Below are 20690 nucleotides of genomic sequence, written 5' to 3' on the forward strand. Positions count from 1 at the left end.
GATTTTAAAAGCACAGCATTCATAAACTTTAATGCCTTAATGATTGCCTTAATGATTAACGGCATGCAACACAGTTCACAAGTGATGACCAAACATCACTGCTTACTCCCCACATCCAGGAGTCTCGCTCCCATGCTTAAGAGCATGCGCTTTGGGATCAGTAGAGCCGGCACTGACTCTCACCTCTGCTACTTAAATGTTAACACCACATATGATGAGGAAGGGGAGGAGCCTATGGAGTTTGTGTGCCTGGGTTTAAATCCACCTTCCAACTGCATGTGACCTGAAGCAGGATACTTAACTTTTGTTTCTCCATTTCTAGAATGGCCTGAGGATATTTCTAGGATCATTACATGAGAGAAATGCTCTTAAAACAGTGCATGGGACTGAGAAGTCACTCTGAAAATATCTTTTGAAATGTTACATATTCCTAGATAGGCTTTTTACCACTCTGAGGATTGTAGCTTTGTCTACAAAACCAGGATAACAATATTTACCTTATTAAAATAATTGTTAGGATGAAATAGGAGATAAACAATGTGCTCAATAAATGGCAGCTAATTATTATTATTTCTTATTGCTATGAAACAGGATATTACCAGGGATAGAAAGCACAAACAAGTGCTACTCCAATAAAATAGCGCTTGTGTGTGGGGGTGAGACGACAGCAGTGCACAGCGTGTCTCGGCCTGGCACTGATCAAACAGTAAAGCAGTATGGATGTGTCACTGATTCAATGCAGAATCAAAGGGATTCCTGAAAGTCTGTTCACATTTGCTCTGAAGCAGGAGTAACAACTGCACTAAATCATCATAGATTCTGGCCACTGTCCTCTTAGTGTCAAATCCTGGCAATTGTGAATCAAGCAAGACATTTGTTGTTTCCAACCTCCGGCATCTCCTCCTTTTTCTCTCCTTGGTACCCAAAGTACTGGTTCTGGGTACCATTCCCACTAGGCCTTGAGCTAACATCCAGTCCTTTTGAATATTAATCAATAACAAATATTTTAGCTAATAACTCTGAGACAATTCCTTTCATTAGTGAGGAAGGACTTTAAAAAGCAAAGAACCTTCAGGGCCCCACAGAATAAATCTGTAGTAATGTAAAGATGGATGAAGAGACTGCCATTTTGAAGCAAGATTTTCTGAGTTCAGATAAATCACAGCAAAGAGGATTCAACTCTCCTCAAGGCTGGTCTATTGATTATAAATTTCACAAGCCATAAATATAGCTTTTTAAAAAAAAATCCTTATTTAAGATGTATTTCATTATTCTTATAACTAGAAAAGTGCTGGAAGGAAGTTTAGGTAAATAGTTTCTTTCTCTCTGAAAGGGGAAGAATTTTCTAAGCATCAAGAAATAAAAGGGGGGTTCCCTTTATGGCTCAGCGGTTAATGAATCTAACCAGTATCCATGAGGATGCAGGTTCAATCCCTGGCCTCACTCAGTAGGTTAAGGATCCAGTGTGGCTGTGGCTGTGGCCAGCGGCTGAAACTGATTTGACCCCGAGCCTGGGAACTTGCATATGCGGTGAGTGAAGCCCTAAAAAGGAAAAAAAAAAAAAAGAAATAAAAGGAACTCCGCTTATTAGGAAACACTGTAAGCTAAATTAAAATGATAAATAACATCAATCATAAAGCATTTGTATCCATAATATACAAATAATTCATATAAATCATGAAATAAAACCCAATAGAAATATAGTCTAAAAATATACACAGATAATTTACCTTATTGGTAGAAAAATAATGGCAAATTTAAACTATACAGCAATTTTCCTTTTAGCACAGCAGGAAAGATTTTGAAATATGTGAATATTTTATGTTGGTGAATGTTCATTATGATAAAATTCTTATAGTCTTTCATAAAAGTGGTCTATTTTTTTCTGGAAAACAATTTGGCTAAATAAATGAGAATGTACAAAAATGTTTTCAATCCTTGATCCTCAGAGCTCACTTCTAAAGAAATTTGGAAAATTTCCCAAGGAAATAAGGAGAATTTCAGTCAAAAGTTAAAGTACAAAGATAGTTACCATCACCTTATTTATAACAGCAAAATGTATAGAAAAACATATAATCATCATTTAGGATTAAATAGTTTTTGTATGTTTAGAAATAATATACAGTCATATAAAAATTTCAAGTAGGTCTTAATGATTTGAAAAAATTCATCAACAAAAAATTACTGGAGAAAAAAAAAATCAAGATACAAAACAGGATTCATTGGGGATAGCTTTTGAATTGTTTTGGTAGTGGCTGTCTGGAGTGCTGCATTAAAAGATATTCTGAAAGAGCATCTGGGCTCAGTAGGAAAGAAGGCTGTGATCACTAATATCTGCCACGAGCATGAAAGCTGGAGAGCAGCCACACACAGGCACACATGCACATCCCTGCCATCCTGGTAACACGGGCACTGTAGTCCCAATCATTCACCCGTGTATTCATGTGCTGTGTGTGTGCGTGTGTGTGTGTGTGTACGTATAAACTCACTTCACTGTAACCCCAGGATTATCTTCAGATCATGATCCTAGGATGATGTGATTTTGTTTCAAGTATTTTGATATTTTTCAAATTTTCTACATTATGCAAGTATTGGTTTTGTATTCATTTCTTTTTTAGATCTTCAAATTGTTCAAGTGTTTTTTTTTTTTTTTTTTTTTTTTTTTAAACAGGATGTTACCTTTGCTCTCGAGAAAGGGGCAGGGGTTAGGGAATAAAAATACAGGCCAATAAATTTTAGAGAGATTTTTGTAGGTCCTTTCATTTCTTTTTCCAGGAGGATTATTAGAGTTAGGAATATCTTGCTTAGTACAGGTGAACTCTAAGTCTCTTCAAATTTGGTTATGAATAAGAATGTGACCTTTTGTCTTCTATGGAAATGCAAGCACTTGAAAAGATTTCTGTGAATGAGGTTTAAAAAAAAAAAAAAAGAATCAATTTTTGTCGGTAAAAATAGCCAAGGGCCTGGAAATAAGACTGCTTTTGAAAGTAACAGTCATGTGGTGAGCTTTATTTTAATAAAGCTCAATTAATGTTTTTTTTTTCCTAGTTTGTATACTGCTGAATCATGCCCACTCTTGAAACTGGTTCTGATATTTTCAAAGCTCCAATTTCTTTGCAGAAAGTAATTACCAGGTGAAGAAGCAAGTAAGTGTGGTTTTGTGGTTGAATTTCTTCCACCTCCTAAGGCTGAGTCTCAGAATTGGAAACCATCAGCTTCAGAGAGTCAGGGACAAAGGGCCCAGATGCAGCTCTCCCTTTAATTAGCTCTGTGACATGAGACAAGTCATTTTCTCTGTTCCCTTTCAGAATTTCCACATTTGTAATATGAAAATATTCTGCTACTGTCCTCCAGGGCATGATATGTGAGGACAAATTGAGTGAAAGATGCAGGATATATCACTCGACAGGAGGCCATCTTTCCTACTGGGTCTATATCCCAGATGACAGAGTACAAATCCCTCTGAAGGGGTTAACTGATAATTAGGATGTTAACCAGCAGCCAGGGAGTCAGCGATGTCTGAGTCTCGAAAAGTAAATTAAGTGAGACTGTCCCAAATTTTAGAAGTGGCCAGTGTCAGCAAGATACCCAGCGCTGACCCCTGGGAGCTTTGCGTGAGGCTATCTGGCTATAGCTTCCCACAGCCTCACCCAGTTCTCTCCAAACTAAAATCCATCAAGACAATCACATGTTGCCTTTTATTAATTTGCATTCAACCACAGCTGAGTGGATTTGTGGCCTCGCTGATATTTGCACTTCTCTGCTCCTTCAATACACAGCTAGGAATGCAGATACGTGTTCAGATAAAATTAACTACTGGTACCAAGAGTGGGAACACTCTCTGAGAGCTAGTTATTGGTTAGAGTCTATATAGCCAGTGTCTTCTTGAGGAAAACCTAAGGATGCCAAGCCTACTCCAAAACCTAAGTCAGGACCACTATTACATCATGGCACAGCTCCCTTCGTCTTCTCTTGCTCACTGACTTCTATATCCCTAGTAGCTTTCACAAACACTTATCCCATGTCGGCACCGGGTTACTCAAGAAGGGGGAAACCAGCAACATGACAGGAGTTCCCATGGGCTGCATTATATCACTTTTGGAATTACCCATACTTCCAAATCACAGACTTTTAGCAACTCATCTAAACTCAAATACCCTAAAGCATGATCACATAGTATTAGAGAGTCGGTCTAAGGCAGCCGTGCCTGCATATATGAACAAAGGTGCCTCAGCCCAATAACAGTGGGGCACAAAGGAAGGAAGAGTAAAGGGTGACTGTGCAGGGGTTGGGCAACTGCAAAACAAGCCCCAACATGTCAGGGGAGTCAGGAGAGAAGAGATCAAATTCTCGCTCTGGCACTAACTAGTTTCCTCCTCTGTGAATGGGACTAAACCTTACTTTTTTGAGACAATCTGTACCAATGCGTACTTGCCATCTAGTAAAAAGTTATCACACATTAATTTCTCTTTTTCTTCATTTGCACGTTAAAACAAAGCACCAAGGAGACTTTAATAATGGAATATATATCTGTTAAATATAGAGACCTCACATAAGAAAGAATTTTTACATTTTCCTATTTAAAATGCACTAAGCTTCTGTCCTGTAATTACGTCAACACTGTATATTTTACACCACTTTAAATTTGTTCTGTTGTTTCATTTTTGTCTCACAACAACTCTGTGAGGGAAGTAGAGCAAGTATTATTACCCCTTGTTAAAGACAGAGAAACTGGGGGATGCCGAGGTTAGGGAACCACCCACCCTCAGTGGTTAGCAGTGAAGGCTGGACCAGCGCTGATACCTGGAGTTGGAGCCTGTAATATAGATAAAAGCTAACTACAGTCTCAGTAGCACATCTAGAATAATATTTAAGTGGGAAATTATTTGGTACTTATTCCTGAATTTTCAGAAATGAAGACATTAAATTTATTCAGCTGAATTCATATCATCCCTACAATAACGAATTCCCTGGGATTGAATCCTCTTGGCCTCTGAGACTGACCAAGTGGTTGCCTTTAAAGCCAAGGGGACCCAGGAGCGGAGTTTAGTCCTAGTAACCCAGCACCAGGGCAAAGGGCTGCTGCCACCAGCAGCAGCAGCAGCAGCAGCAGCAGTGGTAGTGATAACAGTACAGGGGAGAACTCCATTTCATCACATATCAAAAAAAAAAAAGACGTTTGGGAATTATGAGAGAAAACATGAGACTGGATATACAGACCCAGGAGACACAATTTCAGGAATTTCAGAGGAAAAAACTTACAGTTTGAGAAGAGGCAGTAAGTATGCACCAAAAAAGAAAAATGAGTTCCCATTGTGGCTCAGTGGTTAATGAACCCGACTAACATCCATGAGGACACGGGTTCAATCACTGGCCTCACTCAATGGGTTAAGGATCCGGTGTTGCCATAAGCTGTGGTGTAGGTCGCAAACGTGGCTCAGATCCGGCGTTGCTGTGGCTGCGGTGTAGGCCAGCAGCTGTAGTCCCTATTAGATCCCTCGCCTGGGAACCTCCATATGCTGCGAGTGCAGTTCTAAAAAAAAAAAAGGAAAGAAAAGAGAAAAGAAAAATAATGTCCCCAAGTTGATGGAAGAAGATAGATTTGAAGGGCTACTGAGTTCCAAGCAGGGACACCTTTGGCACATGCAGATACAATTTCAGAACTTATGAAAAAAAGTGAAAAACGCTTACAAGAGTTTTGTGGAAAAAAAAGTCCAAAACCAATCATCAGAAAAGCTTCAGGAGTTCCCGTCGTGGCGCAGTGGTTAACGAATCCGACTAGGAACCATGAGGTCGCGGGTTCGGTCCCTGCCCTTGCTCAGTGGGTTAACGATCCAGCGTTGCCGTGAGCTGTGGTGTAGGTTGCAGACGCGGCTCGGATCCCGCGTTGCTGTGGCTCTGGCGTAGGCCGGTGGCTACAGCTCCGATTGGACCCCTAGCCTGGGAACCTCCATATGCCGCGGGAGCGGCCCAAGAAATAGCAACAACAGCAACAACAACAACAACAGACAAAAAGACAAAAGACAAAAGACAAAAAAAAAAAAAAAAAAAAAAAAAAAAAAAGAAAAGCTTCACTTCTCATTTATATACAACAGAGGGACCCAGAATGTGACAGACCACCATAACCTGAGAGAGAAAAACAGAACTCAAGAATCCTAAAGTCATCCAAGACACCATTTACCAGCCAGGTTAAAGGAAAAATATTTGCCAAAAAGCAGTAATTCAGAGAACTCCCACGAGAAGAGTACTGGAGATAAACCTACAACCGGAGAGCAAATTAATAATTAAGACCAAATTAATAAGAAAGACCTCAAGAAAAGGAAAGATGAAGATGAAAGGAACATCAATGATGGTTTAATCTTGCAACATGCATATTTAAATTTCAGTAGATAATAACTGGGAGTGGGCAAAATATACTCTAAAGATTCTTGAAATAAAACAGTTACGCTCGAAGGGAAAGGCTAATAAAAGTTTGGAAAGTAAAATATAATATGCATAAGAAAAGCCCTTTAACCTCCAAAGTCAAAGAAATACAAATAGAGTAACAATCACTTCAGTATTCTTATTACTTAAAATGATAATATCTCTTGAGGTATGGGATGCTATAAAAAAGGATTTTCAACCAAACTGGTAATGCTATGTAGCGTAACAACTTGTATATATATTAATTTTTATTGCGGTATCATTGACATATAGCATTATATTATTTTCGGGTGTATCACATAATTATTCAGTATTTGTATATATTGTGAAATGATCATCACAATAAATCCACCTTATGTAGTTACAAAATTTTTTTCTTTTTAAGAGAATTTTTAAGATTTACTCTCAAAGCAATTTTCAAATATGCAATATAGTATTACTAACTATAGTCACCATGCTGCACAGCACATCCTCATGAACCATTTATTTTATAACTTGAATTTTGTACCTTTGACCTCCTTCACCCATTTCTCTCATTCTCTACTCTCCTCCCTCTGGCAACCACCAGTCTGTTCTCTTTATCCATGAGCTCGGAGTTTTTCTTTTATTTTCCTTCTTTCTTTTTTTTATTTTTTTTTTTTGGTGGGGGGGGGGCTCACCTATAAATAAGATCACATAGTATTTGTCCATCATGTTGTCTATGACATACATAAATATCACACCTTCTTTACCCATTCATTCATTGATGGACATTTAGGTTGTATCCAAGACTTGGCTATTACAAATAATGCTACAATGAACATGTGGGTGCATATATATTTTTAGTTAGTGTTTTGTTTTCTCTGGATGCTCAGAAATGGAAGTGCTAGATCATGGTAGTTTTAGTTTTAGGTTTTTTTTGAGGAACCACCACACTGTTTTTCACAGTGGCTGCACCATCACATCCCCACAAAGACTGCACACGGGTTACCTTTCCTCCACATCCTCACCATCACTTGCTATTTATCTTTTCGATAATAGCCATCCCAACAGATGTGATGTGATATCTCACTGCAATTTAAATTTGCATTTTCCTGATGATTAGTGAATTTAAGCATCCTTCCATGTACTTGTTGGCCATCTGCTTGTCTTCTTTGGAAAATGTCTGCCCATTTTTTAATCAGTTTATTTGGTTTTTTGCTATTGAGTTGTGTAAGTTCTTCACATATTTGGGATATTAATCCCTCATCAGATAAATAATTTGCCAGTATTTTCTCCCATTCAGTAGGTGGGCTTTTCATTTCATCAGTGTGGGTAATTTGCTTTGCCATTTAGTTTGCTAGATAGTTTAGCTTTAGTTTGATGTAGTCCCTCTCATTCACTGTCAGTTTTGTTGTCTTTGCTTTCGGTATCAGTTCCAAAAAATCACAACCCAGACCAATGCTAAGGAGCTGACTGCTGATATTTTCTTACAGGAGTTTTATAGTTTCAAGTCTTACAATCAAGTCTTTAATCCATTTTGAGTTAATTTTTCTGTATGGTGTAAGATAGTGGTCCAGTCTCATTCTGTGGCATATGGCCCAAAACCATTTATTGAAGAGACTGTCATTTTCCCATGACATATACTTGACTCCTTTGTCATAAATTAATTAACATATAAGCAGGGGTTTATTTCTGGGCTCTTTATTCTGTTCCATTGATCTATGTGTCTCCTTCATGCCAATACCATATTCTTTTGATTGACTGCATTGAATCTGTAGACTGCTTTGGCTAGTAGCATGGACACTTTAACAATGTTAATTCATTCAATCTATGAGTACAGAATATCTTTCTATTTATTTGTGTCTTCTTTAACTTCTTTCATCAATGTCTTATCATTTTAAGTGTACAAATCTTTCACCTCCCTGGTTACATTTATTCTTATATATCTTGTTCTTCTTGATGCAATTGTAAATAACATTTTTTTAAGATTTTTATTTTTTCTATTATAGTTGATTTACAATGTTCCAATGATTTCTGCTGCACAGCAAGCATTGTTTTTTAAATTATTCTTTTGATAGTTCATTATGAGTGTAGAGAAACGCAACAGATTTTTGTATATTGATTTTGTACCCTTCAAACTTAGTAAATTCATTTATTAGTTCTAATAGTTTTTTGATGGAATCTTCAGGATTTTCTAAATCTAATATCATGTCATCTGTGAGTAGCGATAGTTTTACTTCTTACTTTGCAATTTGGATACCATCTATTTCTTTTTCTTGCCTAATCACTCTTGGCAGGGTTTCTAGAACTACACTGAATAAAGTATAGTAGGCATCTTGTCTTATTCTTGACCTTAGAGGAAAAGCTTTCAGCTTTTCACTATTGATTTTTAATTACACGTCTTAGGCCCCGCAATAACACTGCTAGGAAACAAAAATTTCCAGTATATATAAGAATATGATGTTAACACAACATTCTTTTAGTGGCAAAGATGGAATCACTTATTTGGGCATAGTTGAATAAAGCACAGTTCATCTACAACATGCATCCCTTAAAAAGATGAGTCTGAACTAGATCTTTATCAATTGATTTGGACTGATTTCCAAGATATGCAGCAAATGAGAAAAGCGTAACAAAACTACCTATAGTAGGCTATCTTTTTCTTAAAATGAAAGTGACTCTCCTAAAACCCTGATTACTATATATATGTATATATTGTGTGTATGTTTTCTTTCAGTTCCTCTAGGCCTCTTTACATGATGTTCTCCACCTGGAATACTCATCCCTCCAATTCGCTCCTTTTTATCAAGTTCTAATCCCTCTTCCTATGTGCACGACTTCAGTCTGCTTTTTCAGGAAACCTCCCTAGTCCTCTAGCTGAAGTTAGGTCCCCTTCTCATTCGCTTCCTTATATAGTCTCTCTCTCTTTCACAGCTCTCATGCCTGTTATAACAATTATTTTGTTTACCCTTCCCACAAAGGTAAGCTTTGTGCAACCAGGGACTGTCTATCTCATTCACCCCAACTTCTTGCATAGCTCCTAACATATATTAGGGGTTCAAAGCTCAATTAACATTGAATGAATGGATGATTTCCCTGTAACTTCTCAAGGACATACATTACATTTACTTCCTATGTAACTTCTTACACAACTAGAGTGAAGTCTAGGATCTACTGCCTCAGTAGGAACCATTTACTGAGTGAATATATGAACAGATGAGAGTGAGCATCACAGTTATAATACATGAAAGGTCTAACCACCTCTTGTAGTAGACTTAGATAATATTCAAGGTACTAAGCCACATATGGCTTTTAAGGGAGTTGGAGCTAGTCAATAAGATTTTTATGGATATATTTCATTTAATAAAGTCTGACTTGAGACAAATTGATCATATCAACTTTTCCTCTATTGACCACAGGAGTATTGGGGGATGAGCATACTTATAATGAGAGCTTTTGCTGAAGAGATGGGTTACCCAGCCCTATGTAGTTTGTGACCACACATCCCCATCCCCACCTGCAGTTGCTTAGACAAGGCATGGACATCAACACAAACGTTTTTCATTCTCCTCTTACATTTGAAATTGAGAAACAGAGATTCTAGAGCCAAAAGATCATAGAATATCAGGGGCAAATCACTGTTATGGCAAGGCAAAACCAACAAGCATATTTGAGAGAACAAAGAAGCCCATGCATAGCAGAGAGAAGCAGATAGACAGAACAGGCATGCAAGGATAATAGATTATCCAGCACCATAATATATGGAGAGAGCAATCTCATTTATCTATCTACCCATTCAAATAGTTGCTGAACCTACTAAAATCCCCGCATTACCACATATATTCAACAGCAAAGGGAAAAATAAAAGCCCATGTCTTCCTAGGATCGAGTCTTCTAAAAAGGACTGAGAGGAACTGATTATGATGAAGTGTCACTCCAGTGTAAATGTCAGGATGCTATGGGAACGTAAACCTGGGGAACCCAACCCTGCCTAGCCTTCGGGCAGACTCTCTAGTTTCAATCCCTTTGTGGCCCAGCTATATCTCATTTCCTGTCTTTTGATACCTAATGAGATTCTTCTTTACCCCTTTCAAGATAAGGTTTTTTTTTCACTTGAGGCAGCACACTGGACATCAGACACATTCTGCCTGCCACCTTTTTGCAGCGTTGTTGTTTTAGGATCTATCCTTTCCCTTTCTGCTGGGAGGGGGGAGGTGTGTGTGGGTGTGGCACACAACCTACCTTGGGTGACTTAGAATCCTTTTGTGGAGACTGATAGGAGAACTGACTGTCTCTGCTGTTATGAGATCTTAAGCACAAAGGGACTTACAAGGTTGGAGCTGTTGAGACCATTCTTGCCACCATTCAGAGGAGGTTTGGCTAAGCATGAAGACAACACAGAGGACAGCAGAGCCAAGAGACACTGAAATGGATGAAGATTCCTGGTGACATCTTTTTCAGCATCGCTAAGGCTTTCTAGTTACATGAGCCAATAAATTCTTTTTTTTTTTTTTCTCTTCTTTTTAAGTTAAATGAATTGCCTTCAGTCACAACTAAAAGAATCCTCCTTATTCAGTATTTAGTTATTCTGGAAAAAATGTCTGTTCCATGAACAAATAATCCTTGATCAAGATAGTTTACTGGGGTGGGTGGTGGGAGGACAAAATTGGCTTTCCTTGTCTTTCCTTTAGTCTTTCCCAGGTTGTAATAACTTGTTTGCATAGTACAGTGTTACTTGTATGTATTACTTGTCTGTAATACTTGTTTGCTATTTCTGTGAAAGTGGGTATTGTTATCCCCATCTTGCAGTGGTGTCCTACGTTTGATCAGGTACAAAGTGATTGATTTGGAACCTGGAATATCATTCTGGCACCAATGCACACTTCTGATTCCCACACTCAGTGAATGAAGTCCCCCTACACCAGTTCCACTATAATCAGCCTCTAGCTCCAGCCCTGGTCCCTTGGGTTGCCAACTGAAAAATGTCTATGGGGAAGTTATGAATCCGTGTAATTATCTTTTTTGAGAAATTAAAATCATAACATAAATTTTATTATCCAGCTAGAGTTTCATTTTCATATGCAAATTTTTGATAATAGCATAAATAGACTTTTCAAGAACCTTAAATCATGCCAAGCTATATTTTTTTGTCTTTTTTTTTTTTTTTTTTTTTTGTCCTTTATATGGCCACTCCCGCAGCATATGGAGGCTCCTAGGCTAGGGGTCTAATCAGAGCTGTAGCTGCCAGCCTACGCCACAGCCACAGCAATGCAGGATCCAAGCTGCGTCTGCGACCTACACCACAGCTCACGGCTAAGCTATTTTTTAATGCAATGGATAAGTGCATATCTTTTGAAACTTGGCAAAAGTATTTGGAAACAGTTACAGCAATAATTACACATAGGTATCCATCAGATGATGGGCAGAAAGATTGCTTTTGTCCAGATTCTTTCTTCTCATAAATAAAAAGGAGTCCTGAGCTAAATATAAAACACATGAAACTGCCACAATTTACTTTTTAATGAAAAATTCCCTGTATTGCTATGAGATTGGTCCTTAAAGCTGTAGGATTTGGGGAAAAGAGTTCATTTTTTCCCCATTACCTAAAACCTTCCAAATAAATATTAAATTTGAATTGAAACATTTAAAATACTATTATTTTAAAAGTTCACTGGTGATAAAGTTTATGTAAAAATAAATCACTGCAGTTTATTTTCTTGACAACTTAATAAAACTAAATTCTCTCTTTCAAACTCCCTTAGAATTCTATTTTGGATACTATCTTGTTATTTTTGTGTCAGTTTTTAGAGAATGATACCAATGCTTGCAAACCCACCACTAAGTCACTTGCTAAAATAAGCCAGAGGCCATAACCACTCAATACACTTTTACTATAATGAGCTATTATTAGGTAGAGCTTTATTTTAAAATCTAAATCTTGACATTTGCTATACATAACATAGGCTGGGACCACATATTAAATCATTATATTTGTGTTCACGAGAAACAACGACTTCATTAAAATATTACCCTATTTAGTTTATGGACAAATGAAAAAAATCTAAAAAATAAATCTTTCCAAGCCCACTCTGAAATCCTTTTTTGGTTACTAGAGAAATCTAGTCAAGAATTTTTCTGAACAGGAGGTCGTCGTGGCGCAGTGGTTAACGAATCCGACTAGGAACCATGAGGTTGAGGGCTCAGTCCCTGGCCTTGCTCAGTGGGTTAAGGATCTGGCCCTGCCATGAGCTGTCATGCAAGTCCCAGACACAGCTTGGATCCTGCGTTGCTGTGGCTCTGGTGTAGGCTGGTGGCTACAACTCCGATTAGACCCCTATAGCCTGGGAACCTCCATATGTCATGGGAATGGCCCAAGAAAAGGAAAAAAGACAAAAAAAAAAAAAGAATTTTTCTGAACATATTTCTAACTTGCCTATACAAAGGTTAAGCATGAAATAACACACAGGTACAGCAGACTCAATTCTGTGTGCAGTCTATGTCAGTCTCTGTACCATATGATTTTGAAGATTTCTCATCCTTGAAATTGAGGTCACTTAATACCTTCTAAAAGCAGAGGCCTTTGTATTTCCTTGCAGTGACACTGTCAACTGTTCATACCTGGCCATTGATTAACAAATCAGATTCCCTATTAGAGGGAAACACTGACAGATTAGAACAGAGAATCAAAGACTCTTGGTAGGAGAGGAAAAAGAAAGGTGCAGAATGACTGCCTGGAGCTTTGACCAGCCAGGGAGCATCAGAAAAGCCCTGGGCCACTAGACTCCTGGAACTAGGGAAGGGACTCAGTTCCAGGCAGGGCCTGTTAAAGGACACACAGAGGAACCTACCAGAAATTTTCCTGACTTGACATTTTCGACGGCACTAATTCTATTTAGTAACATTTTCAAAATGTAACATCAGGATCATGACATTGAAAACAGACTCTGGAACTAAGGGGAGAAAATTATTCCCTTCATTAAGCTTGTGGAGATAGTTGGCTGACTTCAGCAATGAAATTTAATTTATTCTTTTTTTTTTCCATTCTCTCACATGCACACTCTGCTACACCTTACTGAACAAGCTGAAAATTCAATAAATAAATGCATTCATTAATGATGTAGTAGAACCCAAAAGGGAAGGAAAGCTGCCGGAGCCACTCCACAGGTCTCCCACTTTGCCAAAAACAATTACAGTGGTACAAGGCTGATGGTGTGAACCTGATCACGGGGGGCCAGGGGTGCGGGGCTGCTGCTGCTCTTGCAGCTGCTGCCATCAGAACAACACCAAGTAGCTGTCTCTCTGGCCTTAGAATTTGCACACCCACCGTGACTGAGAAAAGAGAAATTTAAATATATTCATGTTAAGGGTTCTTCCTTCTCCCCCTTCATTATGCACCAAGGGATGTTCTGGTAAAATTCAAGACATCAGCTTAGAATATGTTAATGCTCATAAATTAAATTGCTCACATAAGGTGATCAATTTTTAATGTTTACACTCAAGATGTTCTTTTTAATTAACACTTAGCTACATTTGTACTCTCTGTTCGCTGCAGAAAATGTCTGAACTTGCAGAGAACTGCAATAAGTTGTAAGACATCAAACTACAGTAATTTTCAAAGTTGCATCCTTCCACTAAAGAAAAAGGGCTTAGCTTCAGAGAGTCGACATCAAAAAGAGACCTAACATACTCTTCGGAAGCAGTGGGATGTAGTTCTATGTGTATGTAGATATTTTTGGAAAGTTACCTACATTCCTCATATGGAGGTGGAAATTACCCATTCATAAATGCCTAGATGTATTCTGAGACACATATGTGAAAATGAAAAGTGATTTCCAAGTTTAATGAACAGAAGCTCATTAAATAAGAATACACTGATTTATAATTAATGTTAATTGATCGCTTGTTAGCTATATAGGACTATAAAAAAAAAACACAACAGATTGTTTAGCAGCTTGTGACCTTGAGAAATCACCTATTCACGAAAAATAGGAATAATACCTGTATGATGGTTTCTTAGGACAGTCTCTTGTGACAATTAAATAACATATGTGAAGTGCTTCTCAAGCTCCTGCATATACTAGATACTAAATAAATACTAGTTTATTTCCTGCATTATTGCCTTACTTATTTACATTGTGATTCTTGGTACTTTTTCTTTAAAAATGAGAATAATAGTGTCAGAAAAAAATGCTACTTCTGGTATAGTATGAGGTCCTGCTCCAAGATAAGGACAGTTTAGGAAAGCAGACCCAGGATTTTGAAATCTCCTACAAAGAAAAATGTATTATGTGTCATTTAAAGAAAAACTAGTCTCAGAAGGAAGCGGATATTCATGAACCATGATGCACAGAATGATTTTCATGGTGGCAATGCCAATTCTATAGAAAATAAGAGCAGAAGAGTATAAAAGAGAATGTAAAAGAAAAAAATTTAAAAATATGATGAATTCTTCTCATCCTTGTATTCCATCTGAACTGCATTTTTAAGGGTCTGTAAGAGAAGCTCTACAGGGAGATTTCCAAGTCTTCCTAGTTTGATGGGAGAGGAAATTTCAGGCTTTGAGAAGATAGTATTGAAGAAGAATTGGCACCAAAATGGGTGGGTGGGGCCAAGACAGATTTTTGCAGACCGATGAAAGTGTTATTTTGGCAAAACGGATGGAAATTTTCATCTCGGCATATGTTTGAACTAGCTGTTGGCCTGGTAAGATATTAAATTATAAATGTATCATTTACTATTGGTGCAGTAACTTGTCTAGGGAGTTCTCAAGATACATCTTCGGGATAAGCCTCCTAAAGTGTGAGTTTCTCCATCTATAAATAACTTCTGCCCATGTGTAATTCCAGTAATTCATATCTTATTTCAGATATCTACAGAAAACTTTGGCATATGACTTATTAAAATTATTATTTAAACCCATAAAAAAGTCAGTGGTGCACTAGACAGGACAATGAATGTATATGTCATCGTAAGACTTAGAACCAGAGCCGTAAGACAGCTTCTTGCGCCACTATTTCTGGGACACACATTATAACTTGCTACATGTTGAACTAGGGAAAAAAAATTGTTTTTATCTAACCAAAATAAAATCTTGTATTCCACCCAATTTCCAAGTACTTTCTAGGTGGTATTTCACTATGAACAAAATTTCAAACAGCAGGACAGAATAAAGCTATATTAGGATTTATTTTCTGAAGTAGCTGGTTCAAGAGTGTTAAGAAAGTAAGGCGCACAAAAAAATAGACTTGAGGTACTTTTTTTGTTAGCCTGACAGTGTTAAGTTTGGAGATCTGTGGAGGAAATGATGATACTTTACAAACAAGAAACTTGGATTAGCAAAAATTCTACTAGTTTGTGACTTTAAAAGGGTGCAAGCCAGTCAATTAGCACTGAAGAGTCCTTAAAATTTTTTATTTTCCATTTTGTTAAGCTATTTCAGATTTATCTTCTGTCATATTTGAATCACTATAAGTCAAACTGGCTAAAGTGTAAAATAATAACCCCGATCAATGCTTTGTAACCTTATTGCACATTAGATTCAACTGAGTAGCTTTGAAAATATGCGATACTCTCTTCCCACACAGGTCTTAGCCCAGTGTTAGTAGTTTTAACAATTCTACTAGGCTGATTTTAATATGCAGACAGGATTAAAAACCGCTGCTTGTGTTTCAGCATTTTTTTAAGTAGGAAAGAGCCCTTCAAAGGGCTGTCTGTGTCCACCTAGGTCTCTTCAGTCCCTGCATATGAATAGTGGTTAATAAATGTTAGATCCTTAACCACTGTAATGTATCAGGTGTCGGCAAACTTCTTCTGTGATGTCAGTAAATACCTCAAGGTTTGCAGGCTGCAATGTCTCGGTCCCAACTACTCAACTCTGCTGGTCTCTGTTGCACCTACTGGATCCTGTCATTGTGGTGCAAAAGCAACCAGAGACCAATGGCTGTGTTCCAATAAAACTTTATTTATAAAAACAGGTGGCAGATTGAATTTGGCCCATTGGCCGATGGCCATAGTTAGCTAACCCTGCAGTTACACCACCTCTCAACTCAACTCTTACAGCCTCCTGCAATTTTATCACTGTAGCTTTATCTTACAGTTTGAAAATATTGTTTGTTGCAGAAATATTGCCATGGATTAAATAAACTAAGTAACCATTATACATGATTATTAAAGAAATTGCATAAATAATAATAACAAAAATAATGGCCTCTGCACTTTGGATGAGATTAGTATCCCTAATGATGTCGGTTATTGGTGAATTTTATTAAGCTTTATCTAGGCTAGCAGATATAAATTCATAAACTACGCCTACTGGGTACAATGTGATTAAGCAGAAATTCCCTCGTGCTACCATTATTAGAGGAAAGGAACTGTTTCCTTGTTTTCAGAGACAGACCGTAGTCAATGGTAGGAAATACAATGGTAGGTATACCTAGGGCCCCTTTTCTTTCTAGGAGAGACACCACCAATCAGTTATAACTGAGCCTGGATGTGGTCTTGCAATATTTCTTAATATTGCTCCAGGCAGTCACCACAAATCAGAGTTAGCAGACAAGATGAGATCTATGTGATGTTCCCAGCGTAAGAAGAGATGTTTTTCCAGCTCAGACAACAAGCAGGAAATTATTCTTCTCTCCAAGGATATAAATGCCCTTCCCATCACTGTACTGAAGAATGTGCTGATCTTGCTGAGGGAATGCAGAACCACCTGTTCATGTCAGAGAAGCAGAGAACTTCCACAAACCATACCTTATCCGAAGCAGGTAGGAAACCGATTCCTACAGAAATCAATTTATTTAAAATTCCGTAATTATAATTTGAGCTCATGCAAAAGGAAAAAGTAAAAACTCTTCTACAATTTATATAAAATAAAGCCTGAAGCAGAGATGTGGGGGCAGCTGGTATTAGACTAGAAAAATACAGGGCACAGAAAAGACGATTCAGGTTGGAGCAGAACATTTTGCTCAGCTGTACTGTCGTGATTGGCTGTTGGCACTGGCTATCGCCTGGGTAACTGCGGTTCTCCTCCACGTGGCCGCTCATCCTCCAGCATCCTAGACCAGTTGCTTGGTGGTCTTAGGGAACATTCCAAGGCAGTAAAGACCAATGCTGTGAGGCCTTTGAGGCCTAAGAGCCAGAACTTTGACAACGTCGTTTTCTACAAATCGAAGAAACATTCAAGGGGAAGGAGAGGAGGCTTTGCTCTTGACAGGCAGCTCTGCACAATACTGGGACTATCTTTTCCAATCTGCCACTCATGGAGGAGCTGTAGTCTTAGTAACACATTCTTCTGTTTCTTTGTAAAGTCCTAGACCAGATGGCCTCTCTGACATTGTCTTCAGATTCTGATGTCCAGAGGGGCCAAAACGGATGAGGCTGCTCTAATAAAATTCTGTCACAATGAAGCTTATTGCTATCGATGAATGCTACATCTTACACATTTACCCTCCTTTTATATTTCATTTTGTAAAATCCTACATTAAAAAGCATAAGCAAGAGTTCCTATTATACCTCAGAGGGTTAAGAACCTGACTAGTACCTATGAGGATGCGGGTTTGATCTCTGGCTTAGCTCAGAGGGTTAAAGATCTGGTGTTGCCATGAGCTGTGGTGTAGGTCACAGATGTGGCTTGGATCCTGAGTTGCTGTGCTGTGGTGTTAGATTGGCAGCTGCACCTCTAATTCAACCCCTAGCCTGGAAACTTCCAATGCCGAAGATGCGGCCCTAAAAAGACCAAAAAAAAAAAAAAAAAAAGAAGCAGAAACAATTTAAAATAGCATTAAATTCATGGTAAACAGGATTTCCAATTCAGAAAAAAAAGTAATGTGTATTTCATTTAAATAATAGACTGAAGCCCGTTAGGAAAAATTACAATTTTCTACAACTCCACTACCTTTTCTGCTGAACAGTGCAAATGCAATCCTCTTTAGTCGCTAAAGATTTACTATCTGACTATAATAATGGAGAGGCAAAGTTAGGCAGGCAACGTGACCTTTCCCCACATGTCATAGATGACAAATAGAAATGGGAGGCTAAGGGTCTTCTTACTCAAAGTCACAGAGGTCACTAATGGCAAAAATGAAGTCATGAGACAAAACTTCCCACTCCCAAGACAGTGCTTGTGCCATTGCTCCATTAGAACAGTTATTTGCATTCAGGAAAATTCTTTATATCCATAGGCCTTTCTGCTCTGGCAAGATCAAGGATCAGCAAACTTCTGTAAAGGTCTAGAATCAGTCCATAAAGCCTCTTGTCACAACTACTCAACTCTGCTCTTGTAGCACAAAAGCAAACGATATGTTTTAAACATCAACATTCCTGAGTTCCAATAAAACTTTATTTATAAAAACAGGCAGCTGGCCAGGTTTGGCCCATGGGCCATAGCTTGCCAACTCCTGTGCTTTAATTTAAAATTAAAACTATTAAGACCCCCATTGTTTACCCCTTCCTGCATCCATATCCTTGCATGTCCATCATGCAATGGACAGTTTATAACACATTTACCTTGAGCCTGACTGTATACCATATGCTGAGTTGTGTCCCCTCCTCTCACAAAAACAATTCATACATGGAAGTCCTAATGCTCAGTACCTCAGATTTTGTTTGAAGGTAGGATCTTTAGAGAGAGAACCACGTTAAAATGAGGTGACTAATCATGGGCCTTAATTCCAATATGATGGTATCCTAGGGCAAATGTGAAGACAGACATGCCGGCAGGGAGAAGAGTAAGTGAGTTTGAAGATGGAGAGGCCTCCAAGCAGTGGAAAGAGGCCTGGAACAGACCCTTCCCTCACAGCCTTCAGAAGGAATCAACTCTGTTAACACCCTGATTTGGGACTTCAAGCTTCTAGAACTGTGAGATAATACATTTCCTTTGTTTTAAGCAACCTGGCCAATGGCACTTTGCTACAGCAGCCCTAGAGAAAGGACACACCGCGTGACTCGCTTTGTTCAGTGATGCATGGCCGGAAGTAGCAGTGTGCCAGTCCCCAGCCCAGGCCTTGGGAAACTTCACACTTTTTCATTTGCCCTCTTATACCTCTTCATTGCTAGGAAAAGACTATTCTCTCAAGATACCCTGCTGATCTAAGGAGCCTGAAAGACCCCTGAAGTAGAGCCACTCCAGCCAAGCCCAACCTCCAGCTGAACTGCAGATACAAGCAACAGTAAGTTATTTCTGTTAAGCCACTGAGTTTTGGGATAGATTGTTGTACAGCAATAGGTCATTTATGCGAAGGTTAAATTTAACATTAGATCAATTCCCAGAATAGGACTATTAATATCTAGTACAGGACTATGACTTTCTTTTTTCTTGCATGTACTTGGCCTATTCTGCTGAAAATTTAAATCAGCTACTGAAAATATTGCTCACCACTTCCACCCCCACAGCCATTTCTTTTTTTCCTTTAGTGAAAACAGAAATGAATGAGCACCTGAACGGATTAATAATCCACTTGCCTGTTTTAATTCAGGCCAGCAAACTGCTGTGTAGTTTTATTCCTTACTTGCAGTTGCAAAAACATGCACTGCTTTCAGCAGCCTGACTATCCGCCAGGCTATTTCTTTTGTTTTCCAGCTTTACTGATAATATAACTGACAAATATAAATTTCTATATATTCAAAGTGTAAAATATGATGACTTGATAAGGACTATGTTTTAAGAAATCTTAGATGTATCTATAAAAAGATATGCTGTTGTTATTAACTATGTAATAAAATCCATTTAAAACACACAGAATTAGAAAATACTGTAGATTAGAAATACAGTAGATCTTAACCTCTTTAGTACCCCCCAGTCTTCAGTAAGTTGCCTAACCTTTTTGGTCTTATTGATCAGTTGAATGATATTAGACTAGTTACTGTATTAGTTTACTAAGGCTGCCAAAACATAGCCCCACAAATTGGGTAGCTTAAAACAACAAAAACTTGACTCACAGTACAGGAGGGTTAGAGGTATAAGATCAAGGTGTTAGCAGGGCCATGCTCCCTCTGAAACTTAAAGAGGCAAATCCTTCCCTGCTTCTTCTGGCTTCTGGTGTTTGCCAGCATCCCTCTGGTTTCCTTGGTTTGCAGCTGTTTCTGTCTCTGCCTCTGTCTTCACATGGCTGTCTTCTCCCCTTGCATTTCCCTCCTGTTATAAGGACACCAGTCAGATTGCATTAAGGGCCCACTAAATACTGCCCACTGAGGTGTGACCTCATCCTGACTTACCTAATTATAACTGCAACAACCCTATTTCCAAAAATGGTCATTTTGGAAAGTGAAAGTTCAGACTTGAAGGTAATATTTTTGAGAGGCACAATTAA

At 38.3% G+C, this 20690-nt stretch overlaps 1 protein-coding gene across 1 annotated transcript in view; it reads right to left on the minus strand.

The window, feature by feature from the left end:
* LOC102159559 (uncharacterized) overlaps positions 1 to 10807 on the minus strand; it is a 555170-nt gene extending 544363 nt beyond the window's left edge. The window contains exon 1 of the transcript XR_014819291.1: positions 10715 to 10807. The gene's annotated coding sequence lies outside the window, so the exon portion shown is untranslated. The remainder of the gene's footprint in view (positions 1 to 10714) is intronic.
* Positions 10808 to 20690: the final 9883 nt, after the last annotated feature.

This window comes from Sus scrofa, chromosome 11 (genome assembly GCF_054392235.1).
Source record: "Sus scrofa isolate SSC_HxYL_T2T_F1_AM1 chromosome 11, Sscrofa_HxYL_maternal_Yorkshire_Landrace_v2.0, whole genome shotgun sequence".
NCBI classification, from domain to species: domain Eukaryota; kingdom Metazoa; phylum Chordata; class Mammalia; order Artiodactyla; family Suidae; genus Sus; species Sus scrofa.